At 32.9% G+C, this 16,258-nt stretch overlaps 1 long non-coding RNA gene across 1 annotated transcript in view; it reads right to left on the bottom strand.

The window, feature by feature from the left end:
- LOC134681232 (uncharacterized) overlaps positions 1-3,367 on the bottom strand; it is a 29,102-nt gene extending 25,735 nt beyond the window's left edge. Inside the window, exon 1 of the long non-coding RNA XR_010100582.1 lies at positions 3,244-3,367. This is a non-coding gene — a long non-coding RNA (uncharacterized LOC134681232). The remainder of the gene's footprint in view (positions 1-3,243) is intronic.
- Positions 3,368-16,258: the final 12,891 nt, after the last annotated feature.

The following is a 16,258-nucleotide window of genomic DNA, read 5'->3' as shown; positions in this document are numbered from 1 at the left end:
GTCACTTATGTCAACTTATTTGTGGTCGAAATGATAAAGTCTGATAATCTTTTTTACAAAATAAATAATTAGTTAATCGCCTGATATAATATTGACAGAATGTGACCTTTACAATCGTGAAGTGGTTTTGTTTGTACCTCTAGTTGCTGTCTCACTCATATTATCATAACATTGAGTGTATCTAGAACTCGCGACATATAAAAACAAACGCAAACATACTCTAAGTATGCCGGTAATCCGTCATGCTTGATATAATTGTGACCAGCCACGACATATCCAGGCTTATGGAGGTAAAACGTCATTGTGAGAAAATCGCCGTTAACTATATGTGACTAGCCATTTCAAGGCTTAGTTGGGTACATTGTCTAAAATTTGATTTTTGTATATTTATCTAAAATATTCCGAAACAAAACTCTCTGTCATGTTATTATGACATATTTGTTGTAATAGCAATGAAACGAGTCATTTCGAATACCGGTATAAAAATGAGATTGTTCTATGACGACTTTTATTTATTGAAGCCACTAATTTATAAAACACAAAATTATTGTATTTATCGGCTTTTAGTGATGTTGAATAGCGTATGTGAATAAAATTTCAAAGACTTAAATTTACTGCAATGCAAACAATTTTTAGCTCTTTTTTAGAACATGTTATTTAAACTTGTTGAAATGAAGTTAGTTTGAAATTTGTCAAAGTAAGCTTTAAGAATTCCTTTTTTTTAATTTAGATTTATTATGCATGTCTCTATACATAGTGAGCGACGCGTAACAGTTTATAAGTAGGTGTTCTCATATATTAATTTGATACGGTGCATTTATTATGGATATATTTCAGACTTCATTTATGAAAGAAACACTTTAGAGCAGAGCAGTATTTGTTTGTTTGTAGCTCTATTTTAGAACATTTAATTTAAACTTGTTGAAATGAAGTTAGTTTAAAATTTATCAAAGTAAGCTTTAAGAATTCCTTTTTTTTATTTAGATTTATTATGCATGTCTCTATACATAGTAAGCGACGCGTAACAGTTTTTAAGTAGGTGTTCTCTTATATGCATTTGATACGGTGCATTTATTATGGATATATTTCAGACTTCATTTATGAAAGGAAATCTATAAAGCAGAAATTTGATTTTTTTTGTATCAATTTAAAATGTAGATTCAAATATTTTTCACTTCACACGATAAAGTAAAACTTTTTCAAAACTTATATATGATGTATAGTTCGGCGTCCGCAAAAAAGAAGCCAACGAAAGTGTTTATCTTTTCTTCACACATACGTATTTCATTGAATCTCGATATTTATCATGTTTATAATTTTTCTAACAATGACGTTCTACCTCCATAAGCCTGCAAATGTCATGGCGGGTCACATATGCCTTATTGTATTATACAAATATTTACGAATATTGTAATTGGAATGCGTGCATATAATTAGAGTTTTTCAATTCCTACAATACCTCATTAATAAAAAAAAAAACCAAACCAACGGTGATTAAATACGTCCCTTTATTGACGACCAGGTCCGGTAGGGATGTTACATTTTTATGTTGTGTTTCTGTTGTGTCGTAGATCTCTTATATTTGATACGTTTCCCTCAGTTTTAGTTTGTATTAACCCGAATATGTTGTTTCTCTATCGTTTTATAAATTTCGAACAGCGGTATGCTACTGTTGCCTTTACTTCTAAATCTCTAGCAACCTATGTTAGTTATAATTTGAGAACTTATTTTTCTCCTTCATGACGAATCAGAGTGTCAGAAAAAATTGAGTGTACCAATTGATTCACAGAGACCTCTTTTGAACTTTTTACAAGGTTTATTTAATAACTAAGTATGTCTATTTTACTATTGAATTGTAAGGAATTACCGAATTTTATTTATTTGCTATACATTTGAATGTGGATTGGAGACAATGCGCCATTGTTATGAAAACGTACTCCTTACCCGTTCATGTAAAAGAGCAGCGAAAGATGCAAGGGGGAGTCACACTCAGAATTAGAAAATAAACTGACAACGCCATGGCTAATAAATAAAAAAAGACTAACAGGCAAATAATAGTACACAAAACAACATAGAAAACTAAAGACTAAACAACACTAACCCCACCAAAAAGTTGGGGTGATATCAGGTGTTCCGGAAGAGTAAGTAGATTCTACTACATATGTGGCGCCCCTAATTCGTGTTGCTCATGTTATTTCAAACTCGAAAAATACTCTTATTCGGTATTTCACTATCACGAAAAGGGAACGGGATCATATTACGAAATTACGACACAAGGAACATATCCGATATCATCCGTAAAACAGATATTCTATAACAGTCAACCAACTCGTGATGGCGTCCGTAAAATTTACGAAGGGATAACTTCAACTTGACCATTTGAAACTCTTGGTTTAATAGATTCCTTGTGAGCAGTAATCCTCTATTATTGTCGAGCCTTCGACTTTAGTCGAAAAAGCGAGACTAAGCGATCCTACATTCCGTCGTCGTCGGCGGCGGCGGCGGCGTCCACAAATATTCACACTGTGGTTAAAGTTTTTAGAATTTTAATAACTTTCTTAAACTATCCTGGGTTTGTACCAAACTTGGACAGAAGCTTGTTTATGATCATAAAATAATATCCAGAAGTAAATTGTGTAAAAATAAAATTCCAATTTTTCCGTATTTTACTTATAAATGGACTTAGTTTTTTTCTGCGGGTAAACATAAAAACATAACATTCACACTGTGGTTAAAGTTTTTAGAATTTTAATAACTTTCTTAAACTATCCTGGGTTTGTACCAAACTTGGACAGAAGCTTGTTTATGATAGTATTTACTTTTAAATGGACTTAGATTTTCTTCCAGTTAAATTACATATAGTCTGCAGTTAAAGTTTTCAAATCATTTATTAGATTCATTAACTATCCTAGATTTTTTTACCAAACTTGGACAGAAGCTTCTTACAATCATAAGATAGTATCAAGAGGAATATTTTTATTGATTTTTTTCCTCATTTTTGATGAGCCTGCGATTTACACAGCAAAAGTAGGCGAGACACTGGGTTCCGCGGAACCCTTACAATTTTTTTTAAATCTACATCACTATTGTCTAATGAGTTTTATACAGATGAAACATTCGTAAGGCGTATTATACAATAAAAATGATATATGACGATGATGATAGCTAGCAGTAAACAAATTTAAAGCAATTACGTGTTCATTTTAGTGATTATCACTGGAATGCTACTTGAAAATATCTTACCTTTTCGAGTTGGGGAATAAAACTTGCGTGTTGTATAAGCCGTGATAGAAATTAAAGTTAATGCAACTTCTGGCGCTGATGTTAAATACGAATGATTCAACAGTCTAATGTGGGGAGAATCTCAAAAATCACAAATGATCATTCGTTGTATATACCTGTATGATGTGTTTGATAATCCTGAGGTGTATAATAGAAATAAAATATTTACAATACATTCGACAACACAACGAACAGGATCATTAAAACAACATTATTGTTATTTATATAATTATCATAATGATCATACAATTTTTTTCTTTCAAATTTAGTTTCCCCTTTTCAAACAAACATTGATCGTTTCATGATCTGCATAAGTTTGTTTCCATGAAGCTGAAAATGATTCAAAACCAAACATAACTGTTGTATTTATTATTCAGCGTCTACAAGACTGACGTATTACAACTTTTCAACAAAAATTAAGCAATGTTTGTTTATTGTGTTAAGGTTTATCTCCTCGTGTCACATTCGATCATAAGTGATCTTTTAATATACATTTCTGAGAATATTTTCTATGCTCTAACCATAACAACTTATTCATCGAAATTATCCTTGGGGTCGTAATAAAGAAGTAGCAGGTCTCTATAACCGTATTTAATATATTACGTTTGTTAGATGTTTCAACTTCGAAGAGAAATATATGGAGTGACTCGTTCTGTTTTCTTTTTTTCTTTATTTTCTGGAGTTTAATATAATACTGAATGAGCACAATACTTGCAAAACTCGTTAAAATGTGTGATGCACTTATTCTATCTTAACATTTTCCTTGGTATTATCTTTCTATCGACTTCCTTCTGTAAGGTCCTCGGACAGAACAGGTAATCGACTTTTCTTTGTAGTAAAACTCATTCAGACACTATAACGTTTTAGATTTACATGTTGGTGAAATGTTGATTATTTTTTTGTTATCAGAGTTTCTCGACTCCAAAATATCTGAACACCACTATATTCATACGAAGAAAGTAGTAGACAATACAACTTGTGTATGACTTGTGAAATGTGGGTTTTCATGGACAACAAAACGATGCGCAGCGACCTAAACTTCTTCCAGAAATTTTAAGTTGGGAATAGAGTTTTCTTTTTTAGGTGATAACATTTATGTAAAGTACCGTCCATATTTATGAAATGTCCATGAAAGTCAAAATTTGTAGTTAACGATAAGTATTTGATTTTTTTGTATCAAACACACCACACAGGTAAACTATGTCACGTACAACAAATGTATTGACATCCTTCGTGCAGTGATATTTTGAGAAAGTCCACACTTAAATCTTATATCGTTATTGTTACATAATATCGGTGCATTATTTAAATCCCTTTCTTAACACGTCTACTTGAACAATACATAATGAGATTAATTTAGCTACATATTATACAATGCGTCATGTCGCGTAAAATTAGAATGAAAACATAAAAATTATATTATCATAGTTGTGTGGGATAATTAGTTTCAAATACGTTTCTTTTTGTCGAATAAAAACCTAGCTGACATTTATACACAACTATGATGTTTTAAATATTAAATTGTATTAAAATAAAAAAGGAAAGATTAAAACAAATTTGAATAAAGTTCAACTGGAGATTTACTGCAAAATTATGAAAAGTCACTTCGAATAATTGACTTCTATGTTTAAATAAGGTTTCTACATGTTTAAAAGTCTATTGTGAAATCTATTATCACTGAACTAGAAAACATATGCTGAAGCCCGCCTCCGTGTGCAGGATTTTGTCGCTGTGTTGAATATCCATTAGTAACCTTTAAGTGACCTTCGGCAGTTTTCTGCTCTTTCACAGGGTTGTTGTCTCTTTGACATATTCCTCATTTTCATGAATGCACAATTTAATGTCTAGTGACAAATATTTCATGCCTGGTCAGTAAGAAATTGGTTCACAACTTCTTATATCTCAGTAAAGAAATGTTTTAATATATAGTTTTTCCTCTCAGACTGTGTCTGATAGATTGACTTTGTTTTTTGCAGTTAACATTTAATTAAAGTCTAAGATTTATATTTTTGAATTTCGAATGATCAATTTGTAAAACTTCATGAATTGTTTTAAAATTTGGGACAGAAGTTTATATTCAAGATCAAGCAATAGCATCTGAAGAAAAAAGTATGATTTTTAATAAAATTTAAGTATTTTATTGATAAATGGACTTACTGTTTTCAGTCACCATTACACTGACAGTAGCAATACCATGCAGAAAAGAGTTTCAGAACCCTATATATAGTGTGCCACGATTGCTTGCAATTTTTATTATGGATGCCTGTATACCAATTTGTGTGCAAACAAAAATTGTAAGAAAATGAATTTCACAATAAATCTACAAGAGTTATCTTTCTCTTGATTAGTATTTTAATAAATAGTTATCCAATGTACCAGGATTATAATTAAGTACGACAGACGCGCGTTTCGTCTTCGTAAGACTCATCAGTGACGCTCATATCTAAATATTTATAAAGCCAAGAGTGTACAAAGTTGAATAGCATTGAGGATCCAAAAGTCCAAACAGTTGTGCCAAATTCGGCTAAGGTTATCTATGCCTGGGATAAGACAATCCTTAGTTTTTCGAAAAATTCAAACTTTTGTAAACAATTATACAACAGTCTGTAACGTTTGGACCGTACTGTATTCATTTCATCTCTTGCTTTGGTAACAAATTGATACTTTCAAATATATTTTCCTGGAAGATTGTTTTTTGTTGGTTTTGTTTTGTTTTGATTTGCTTTTGTTTTTATCAAAAACCAATTGTAATTCATGTATATGAACCAAATCTTTAAATTGCTTGTAAATCTTATGTTTAAGATTATATCTCTGGTTCATTCGTGTTCATCCAATATTTGAGAATCATTCCAAACAATGAGGATTAGTGGTTCCTCTTCAGGACTGGCATATTGATATTTACTTGTAATTCACCTGTTTCAGTTATTTTTTATACGACCGCAAAAATTAAAAAAAATGTTGATTGTATATTGGTATCACGTCGTTGTCATCGTCGTCATCGTTGTCCGATGACAGATGTTTTCTGAATAATAACTTTAGTATAAGTAAATAAAATTCAAGATAATGTTGACACAATGTTTATAACCACAAAAGGAAGGTTGGGGTCGATTTTGAGGGATATGATACCAAAGATTTAGTAGTTAGGGACCCAAATGGACCCAAAGGGGCAAAAGTGGCCTTACACAAGTATTTATCTAGTTTCAGGACATCATAAGTATTTCAATTGCTCTGAAATTGTAATATAATGTTTAATACCATAAGAAGAAGGTTGGGATTTATTTTAAGGATAATGGGACAAACAGTCTAGCAATTAAATGAATTAAGTGCCAAAAAGCGGCCAAAAAACAAGTATTTTGTCGAGCCTTCGAGTTAAGACGAAAAGAGAGACACAGCGATCCTACATTCTGTCGTTGTCGTACTGAATTTTACCAAACTTAGACAGAAGCTTGTTTATAGTCATAAGATATTATTCAGAAGTAAATTTTGTAAAAAAATAAATCCATTTTATCTGTATTTTACTTTTAAATGGGCTTAGATTTTTTGCCAGGAAACAACACATTCACTCTGTAGTTAAAGTTTTTAGAATTTTAATAACTTTCCTATACTGTTTTTAATTTGTACTAAAATTAAACTATCCTTGAATTTTATCACTTGGCGTCCGGCGTCCGGCGTCGTCCGTCGTCGTCCGTCGTCGTCCTGCGTCCGGCGTTAACTTTTACAAAAATCTTCTCCTCTGAAACTACTGGGCCAAATTTAACCAAACTTAAATCATCATTAGGGTATCTAGTTTAAAAATTGTGTCCGGTGATCTGGCCAACCAATCAAGATGGCCGCCATGGCTAAAAATAGAACATAGGGGTAAAATGTAGTTTTTGGCCTATAACTCAAAAACTAAAGCCCTTAGAGCAAATCTAAAGAGGGGTAAACTTGTTTGTCAGGTCAAAATCTATCTGCCCCGACATTTTCAGATGAATCGGAAAACCCGTTGTTGGGTTGCTGCCCCTGAATTGGTAATTTGAAGGAAATTTTGCTGTTTTTGGTTATTATCTTGAATTATATCATAGATAGAGATAAACTGTAAACAGCAATAATGTTCAGCAAAGTCAGATTTACAAATAAGTCAACATAACCAAAATGGTCAGATGACCCCTTAAGGAGTTACCGCCCTTTATAGTAAATTTTTAACCATTTTTTGTAAATCTTAGTAATCTTTTACAAAAATCTTCTCTGATACTACTAGGCTAAATTAATTCAAGCTCAGCCACAATCATCTTTGGGGTATGTAGTTTCAAAATTGTGTCCGATGACCCAACCAACCAACCGAGATGGCCGCCATGGCTAAAAATAGAACATAGGGGTAAAATGCAGTTTTTGGCTTATAACTCAAAAACCAAAGCATTAACAGCAAATCTGACAAGGTGTAGCCATGTTTATCAGGTCAAGATCTATCTGACCTGAAATTTTCAGATGAATTGGACAACTGGTTGTTAGGTTGCTGCCCCTGAAATGGTAATTTTAAGGAAATTCTGATGTTTTTGGTTATTATCTTGAATAATTTTATAGATAGAGATAAACTGTAAACGCAAATATTTTCAGCCAAGTAAGACCTACAAATAAGTCAACAGGACCAAAATGGTCAATTGACCCATTTAGGAGTTATTGCCCTTTAAAGTCAATTTTTAACAATTTTTCGTAAATCTTAGTTATCTTTTACAAAAATCTTCACCTCTAAAACTACTGGGCCAAATAAAATTAAACTTGGCCACAATCATCATTGAAGTATTCAGTTTAAAATTTGTGTCTGGTGACCCGGCCAACCAACAAAGATGGCCGCCATGGCTAAAAATAGAACATAGGGGTAAAATGCAGTTTTTGGCTTATAATTCAAAAACCAAAGCATTTAGAGCAAATCTGATAAGGGTTGATATTGTTTATCAGGTCAAGATCAATCTGCTCTAAAATTTTCAATGTATTGGACAACTGGTTGTTAGGTTGTTGCCCCTGGATTAGAAAATTTAAGGAAATTTTGCCGTTTTTGTTATTATCTTGAATATTATTATAGATAGAGATAAACTGTAAACAGCAATAATTTACAGCAAAGTTAGAACTTAAAATAAGTCAACATGACCAAAATGGTCAATTGACCCCCTACTGAGTTATTGCCCTTTATAGTCAATTTTTAACAATTTTCATAAAATTTATAAATTTTTACTAACATTTTCCACATTTGGACAGAAGCTTCTTACAATAAAAAAAATAGTATCAAGAGGAATATTTTTGAACATTCGAATTACAGCAAAAGTAGGCGCGACACTGGGTTCCGCGGAACCCTAACGAATTTTTCTAGTTTCAGGACAATAACTTGTGTGTAACTTTATGGATCTCTCTGACATTTTACCACAAGGTTCAATATAACAAATGGAAGTCTCGGTTTCAGTTTGGGGTTAATATCCCCGAACATGAAATAAGAAGGGTCCAAAAAGGACCAAAAAGACGCATTTTTCTAGTTTACAGACAATAACTTGTGTTTAGGTGAAGGTTTCATACTACAAAGGAAAGGCTGGAATTGAGTTTTGGAGTTCTTGCTTTAAGTGGGGTTTCAATAAGTTGGGGGCTAAAAAAGGCCCAAATAAGCATTTTTATAGTTTTCAGTCAATAACTTGTGTATAAATCTCTCTCAAATTATACAAGTTTAAAATTTATTTATTAAGCAATGATGATGATTAGCTTTAAGTTTTTTAATATTAATTTTAACCATGAATGTATGACATTTTATATTCTAATATTTTATGATGGATTTAATTGAGTAGTTATTGTTGCAAACTCCATTTGCATTGAAAGTATTTTTGGAATATGGGAAAGGGGCAGGTGAAAAAAAGGGAAGTGGTACACTTTTTCTCATTTCAGATTTCAGAAATTAAAAAGAAAGTTTTTTCAAATGTTTTTTTTTTAAATTTTTAGGCATTAATAAAGATTTAAAGTTCATCAGACCACAATCATTCTATATCAGAAACCTATGCTGTGTCAACGATTTAATCATAATCCAAATTCAGGGATGTATCCAGCTTGAATGTCCAGACCCCTGCGGTCGTATGAAGCAGCGCCCAGCGGAACATCTTTTTTCACAATCAGGGGTTCATTAAGGGAGGAAAATAAGTTACACATTTGTGTTTTTTTTGTACTCGGCGCAAAACTGGGGAAGGGCTCGATAGAACCTCGACCTTCCCAAGTTTCTCAGCCTCATACCAAAAAGGTTTTTTTCCTGACATAGACCTAATATTGTATATAAATCCGTGTTTTGATTTCAAAGTGGCAAAATTTACAGAATGATGAGATCTATATAATACCAATTGACATCGAAACTGTCAAACTACTTCTTATAGGAGTTATTGGCCTCAAAATAAAAATCATAAATTAATTTTGTTTTTAACATTGGTTTCAAAAGGGACAAGTGAACTTTTCTCATCACTTGGCGTCCATCATCGTCGTCCGTCGTCATCGTTAACTTTTTGAACTTTTTCTACCGAACAGCTGAAAGGAATGAAACTAAATATGGCATGATAGGCTTACCAATTGTTTTTACTTTGTTACTGTTCCAAAATCCAAGATGCCCGCCAGAACGGTATTTCGATTGACATAGGACACCTGAACAATACATACAAATATATTATTTTAAATAACCACTGAATTGAATAAAAATAAATATGGTATGAAGGTTTCTTATTAGGTGCTGACCAAGTGTTGTCATTTGAAGTTGATCCATTATCCAAGTTAGCCGCCAGCTTTGTCTAATAAGGAACCCTATAAACAATACATACAAATGTCTTCTTAAATAGAACCACTAAAAACAATGAAACCAAAAATGACATGAATGTTCTGTATGTAGTGCTAATCAATTGTTGTTTCTCCGAAGCAAATTTATAATTCAAGATGGCCACCAGAGAGTGGCTACGTTTAACATAGGACCCTAGGGGTAATGCATTCAAAAGTCTTCTATTGAAGAACTACAATGGAATGAAACCAATCATGGCATACATGTTGCTTGTGTGCCGCTGACGAAGTGAAGTTACATTGTAGAAAATCCATCAACCTGGCATGTCGTTTAACATAGAACTTTTTGCACAATGCATACACATATATTTATTTTAGAGAAGCACTGAATTGAATTAAACCAAAACATGGTGCTGACCAATTGTTGTTACTTTAAAGCCAATCCAACATCCAAGGCAGCCGTCAAAGAGGGATTTTTACATAGGACCCTGAGGAAAATCCATACAAATGTCTTCCTTGAGAGAACCACTAAATAGAATGAAATAAAAACATGACATAAATGTACCTTATAATGTGCTGACGACGTGTTGTAACTTTTGAGTCGATCAATCCTTTAATATGGCAACCAGCTGAGACTCAGCTTAACATGGGACCCCATGGACAATACATACATCTTCTTTTAGAGAACCACTGAATGGAATGAAATCAAACATAGTATGAATATTCCCGATGAGGTGCTGACGAAGTGTTGTTACTTTGTCGCCAATCCAACGTCCAATATGGCCGCGAGCGGGGGACAAACTTTAACATAGGACCCTATGGGAAATACATCCACAAATGACTTCTTTTAGAGAACCACTGAATAGAAGGAAACCAAACATGGCATGAATGTTCCTTATGAAGTGCTGACCAAGTGTTGTTACTCTGTAGCAAATCCATCAACAAAGATAGCTGCCAACGGGGGACTTAGTTTAAAAAAGGGCCCTATGGGTAGCAGAGACAAATGTTTTCTTTTAGAAAACCGTTTAATGAATTGAAACAAAACATGGGATGAGGTGCCGACCAAGTGTTGTTTCTTGTAGCTGATTTGTCATTGTCTACACTTTTAATGAATTTATTCTTAATTTTCGTAAACTTTACAAAAATTTTCTGCATTTGATCAAATAACCTGGCTAATATTAAACCAAGTTTGGCCTCAATCATTATTAGAAATAAAATTAACGGTACCAACTTTCTTGCACCAGATGCGCATTTCGACAATTCGTGTCTCTTCAGTGATGCTCGTGGCCAAAATATTTGAAATCCAAAGCTTATACCAAAGATGAAGAGCTATTATCCAAAAGGTCCAAAAAGTATAGCCAAATCTGTGAAAGGAATCAGAGCTTTGCATGAGGGAGATATATTCCTTAATTTATAATAATTTCTAATATTTTGTAACAGCAAATTTTAATAACACAAAAAATCCGTATTTTCATGCCAGTACCGAAGTACTGGCTACTAGGCTGGTGATACCTCGGGGACTAATAGTCCACCAGCAGAGGCATCGACCCAGTGGTAGTAATAAAATTAACGGTACCAATTTTCTTGCACCAGATGCGCATTTCGACAATTCATGTCCCTTCAGTGATGCTCGTGGCCAAAATATTTGAAATGCAAAGCTTATATAAAAGATGAAGAGCTATAATCCAAAAGGTCCAAAAAGTATAGCCAAATTTGTGAAAAGAATCAGAGCTTTGCATGAGGGAGATATATTCCTTAATTTATAATAATTTCTAATACTTTGTAACAGCAACTTTTAATAACACAAAAAAATCCGTATTTTCATGCCAGTACCGAAGTACTGGCTACTGGGCTGATGATACCCTCGGGGACTAATAGTCCACCAGCAGAGGCATCGACCCAGTGGTAGTAATAAAATTAACGGTACCAATTTTCTTGCACTAGATGCGCATTTCGACAATTCATGTCTCTTCAGTGCTGCTCGTGGCCAAAATATTTGAAATGCAAAGCTAATATAAAAGATGAAGAGCTATAATCCAAAAGGTCCAAAAAGTATAGCCAAATTAGGATATCTGTTATAATTCTAATCTATTTCTACGTGATTTCCAAACCTTAAGTAGAGCATCTAGTTAATAACTAAAGAAAGTTATAACCGATAGAAAGAAATTAAAAACAAATACAAAATGTTATAACCATAAGAAAAGATCTACAGACATCGAAGTTTAATACGTCAGTGCGATCGAATTTGTTGTTCAACTTCTTTATGCAGGTTCAATTAAAATGGCACTTATTTGTATATAAAAGTATCACCTAAATTTTATTAAATTGATTTTAAACCTGCCTTAACCAAATCCATCAGAAATTATACAGTTGTAGACCCCCCCCCCCCCGCCCTTACAGTGACAATTTGTTCGTTTGCCGACAACGTTGAGCTGATGCAATCCATAAATAGGGATCTCTTCTCTTGCCTGGTGGTTCTCTGCCTTACACTTAATACTATTCCTCAATCCCTAGAAAATGACTGAACAGAATTTGATTAAACTTGTATAGATTCTTTTAAAATAATCAATCATAAAACATGGCGGACAGGCAACATAAGTGCAAAAAAACCCAAAAATAAAGATCTTCCAGAGTAATGTGCTTTCTACCTCATTTTATGGTGCAAAATGTTGGAGAATGACACAGCCAAAGACTCTCTGGATTCCATACCAAATATATGAAGAAAATATGTAAAATATATTGGCCAGCACAGATAAAAAAAAGTGACACAAAGAAAACAAGACAAAAAGATCTAATGACTACCATAAAACAACGGAATTTCAGATGCCTAGGGCACATGCACCTTAAGAAAAGAACAGGATAATATCACCAAAAAACTCTGAAATGGACACCATCCGAAGTTAAAAGGAACAGAGGAAGACTTAAAGAAACTCGTAGAAGAACAATTGATAGCGAATTTAAAAGCATGGGATAGACGTTCGGAAAATGGAGAAGATTACAAAAGACAGACAACAGTGCAGATACCAAGTCTCAGCCTTATATGCCAGCAGGCATAAAGAGGATTAGTTAGTTAGTTAGATTCTTTTACAGGTTATGGAGTTGTGCACTTCATTACAGTTTTCAATAATTAGTGTTTATAAACTAAATTGACTATTGGGGTTTCAGACAACAAAATTTAATTTATTCTGCTTATAGTTTTTGAGAAAGAAAGAGATACACATTTCCAATGACAGAATCATTTTTTTATAGTAAAAAGTAGAATATCAAAAATAACGAACTCCGGGAAACATTCTACACAACCCCCAATAATAAAAATGGCAAACTAAAAATCTCAAGCACATCAAAGAAATAGATATTAACCGTCATATTCCCGACTTGGTGCATACATTTCCTTTTGCAGAAAATGGGGGATTAAACCTGGTTTTATAGCTAGTTAAACCTTTAAGTTTTATGACAGTGACATGAAATTCCATCAAATTGACAACGATGTGTGAACAAAACAAACATACATAACAAGTGAAAATGCCAAAATAGTAGGGGTACAGCATTCAACATTATGATTATAATTTTTATCAAATAAATATGTCAAAAATGAAAAAAAGACTTATAGACAGAGAACATGGGCAAACACGAAAGACAAGAATATAAACTAACAATAGTACACCTAAACAAAGATGGAAGAATAAGTACCGACCCATTCCAAATTCATATTACCAAACAAAAAAGAAAGACGTAAACAGTTAAAGTAATCATTAACGAAGAAAAAAAAAGAAATCTATAACACGTAATCATTAAGGTCCTAGACTCTATACTTTAAAGTCCTTTGTTTATTATTTGTGAAGTTGATACGGAATATTTATCAACAAGGTCTTGGTATTAACGGTGATTTCTTTTCAGAATAAAAAAAGAGACGTTCATTGACATACCCTGGTTCATAAACATCCTGCTAAGACACTGGTGACAGTTTACAAAGTCTGAGTATGAGTTGCAAGCTCATGAGTTGGGAAAAGTATATTCCATATGTTGGTGAAGTTCATAAATTGCTACTAAGATTGAAGTACGAGGGATTGATAATATCACAATTTAAATCATCTTTGTTATAGACTGGTACTGAGGTGATCGTTTATGTCCAATTCGAGGTATAAATCTAAATTGAGGCAGAGGAAGCCTTATCTGTTTAAATTTTTTTCCTTGAGAATGAATAAATGGAACTTAATTGACTTTAATGTGGTACGGGAGTTTAAATAAGAAATGATATAGGTTCAAAAATATAATAAAAATGACCGGAAACCGCGCATTTTCCTAAGTTACAGTTTATGACAAAATGACGCATTTTGTATTGATTTATATACCAAAAAAACATCATTATGCGATAAGAAGCTAAATGATAAAATTGTAAATAAAATACGTGAAGATAGCTTTCAGAATATGCTTTGATAATATAAGAAGAAAAGATAAAGTCACCGTGTGATTTTTCCAGCTAATATTCAAATTGCAAAATTCCATGTAGATTCCTTCAGAATATGCACTTTTACAGAGTTACCTTTCCTTAAAATGGCAATTCATAAAACATTTAAAATCAAGCTTAAATCATTTACACTTGTACAAATATCAAAATTCATAAGATTAATTCTTATATATTTGTTCTTTTAATAGCAAATTCACATTTGTTAACTGCCTTCAGTGTCAAAGTTTGTTAACTTGATTGACAATCTGGACCTTAAATTCTTTGTTTTTCAAAATTTAAAATTGCAGAAGACACCAATACCATCTTAATTAGACAAAACAGTCTGTATTGAGAATTTATACAACACAGAAAAGGGTGTATGTCTTCAGTGTCTGCTCTATTTTACATTAGCCCAGTTTACGATTGTTTTTTTTGGAAATTCAAATCGCATTTCCATGTTAACAAACGGACTTTATAGATAAGTTATGTAATAACGCATACTTAACATACTCTTAACCGTCCATTTCATTTTCATAATTTACTTGAAAGTCTTTCTGAACAAAAGTTTCCTTGTAACACGCTGGTAATCTATACGCGCAGAACATTTGGTTCTGCAATGAAAACCGTGAGAGGATTTTCCGGTTGTGCTTGAGTGGAGCAAATGTCACCGCTTCGAAAGGTATATACATTTCTAAATCGCAATTTTGTTATTCTACTGATCAAAATATTGAAAATCGGAGAATGCTTTGCTGTGGTGAATACTTTAATAAAAAGATACATGTATTATTTACTGTTGTACGTGGAGTTGAACTCCTACAAAATCAGTTGCCGCACGAGAACTCGCCTAAAAAAGTGACATTTAGATTTTGAAATGGTTCTATTAACAGACCTACAAGTTTAAATCTACTTTTTATTCAGTCAGTGGGTGTGAATGTCGTTTTGGGCGCCGTGTACGCTGTCCGGTGTTGATCGACATCTTAATAACTCTAAAAACCTCATATTTTCATTATGACATGCGTGAGGGGATCGGTTCCGATTGAGGACATCGTGAATGCGTGAGGGGACGTGAAATCATAATTTTATATCCAAACTATGAGTCATTGAATGAGTTTTGACAATGGTGAGTCCAGACAGATTTTGATGAGTCCAGGACTCATGGACTCACCTTAGTGAGAACCCTGTTGGGGTACGAACAATGAAACTACCCATGATGCTTTAGATTCTGAAACAGCCAATTAAAACTTGCTGCCACAAAAAAAATGGCGCTTCAAATTGGAGTTTAATCACCAACAATCAACAATCAATTTCTTCTGGTCACAAATTTGTCCATTCTTTTTCAGTGTTTACCTTTTTATCCCCCCCCCTGGTTTCTTTGTATATTGTTTTCATATTAGCCCAAGTTTTAGTTGACACACATTTTTGTTGCTGTGCATGTATTTAGTGATTTTCTCATTGTGTCATGCTTAAGCTTGTGAATCTGTCTTTAATTATTATAGAGAAAGGTATGCTTAGGCTCCTGTTGTTCCTTTAATTCAAACTGCTGGCAAAACTGTTGAAAGAGCCTCAATTTCAGATATATTTAATGCAAAACTGTAAAAAATGCTAAAAAGAGAACTTCAATTAGAGATGTCTTGTCAGTTGTCATTTATAAAGGTGATCAGTATTACAAATATCACATGATGATAACCTATAAATGTTTGTTTAGAAATTAAAATATTTTAATGCCATTTTGTTTAATTATTTTTTCATCCTAGGCCT

Source organism: Mytilus trossulus, chromosome 8 (assembly GCF_036588685.1).
Source record: "Mytilus trossulus isolate FHL-02 chromosome 8, PNRI_Mtr1.1.1.hap1, whole genome shotgun sequence".
NCBI classification, from domain to species: Eukaryota; Metazoa; Mollusca; class Bivalvia; order Mytilida; family Mytilidae; genus Mytilus; species Mytilus trossulus.
Note: the sequence above shows the minus strand (reverse complement) of the source record. Positions and strands in the feature narration are given on the sequence as shown.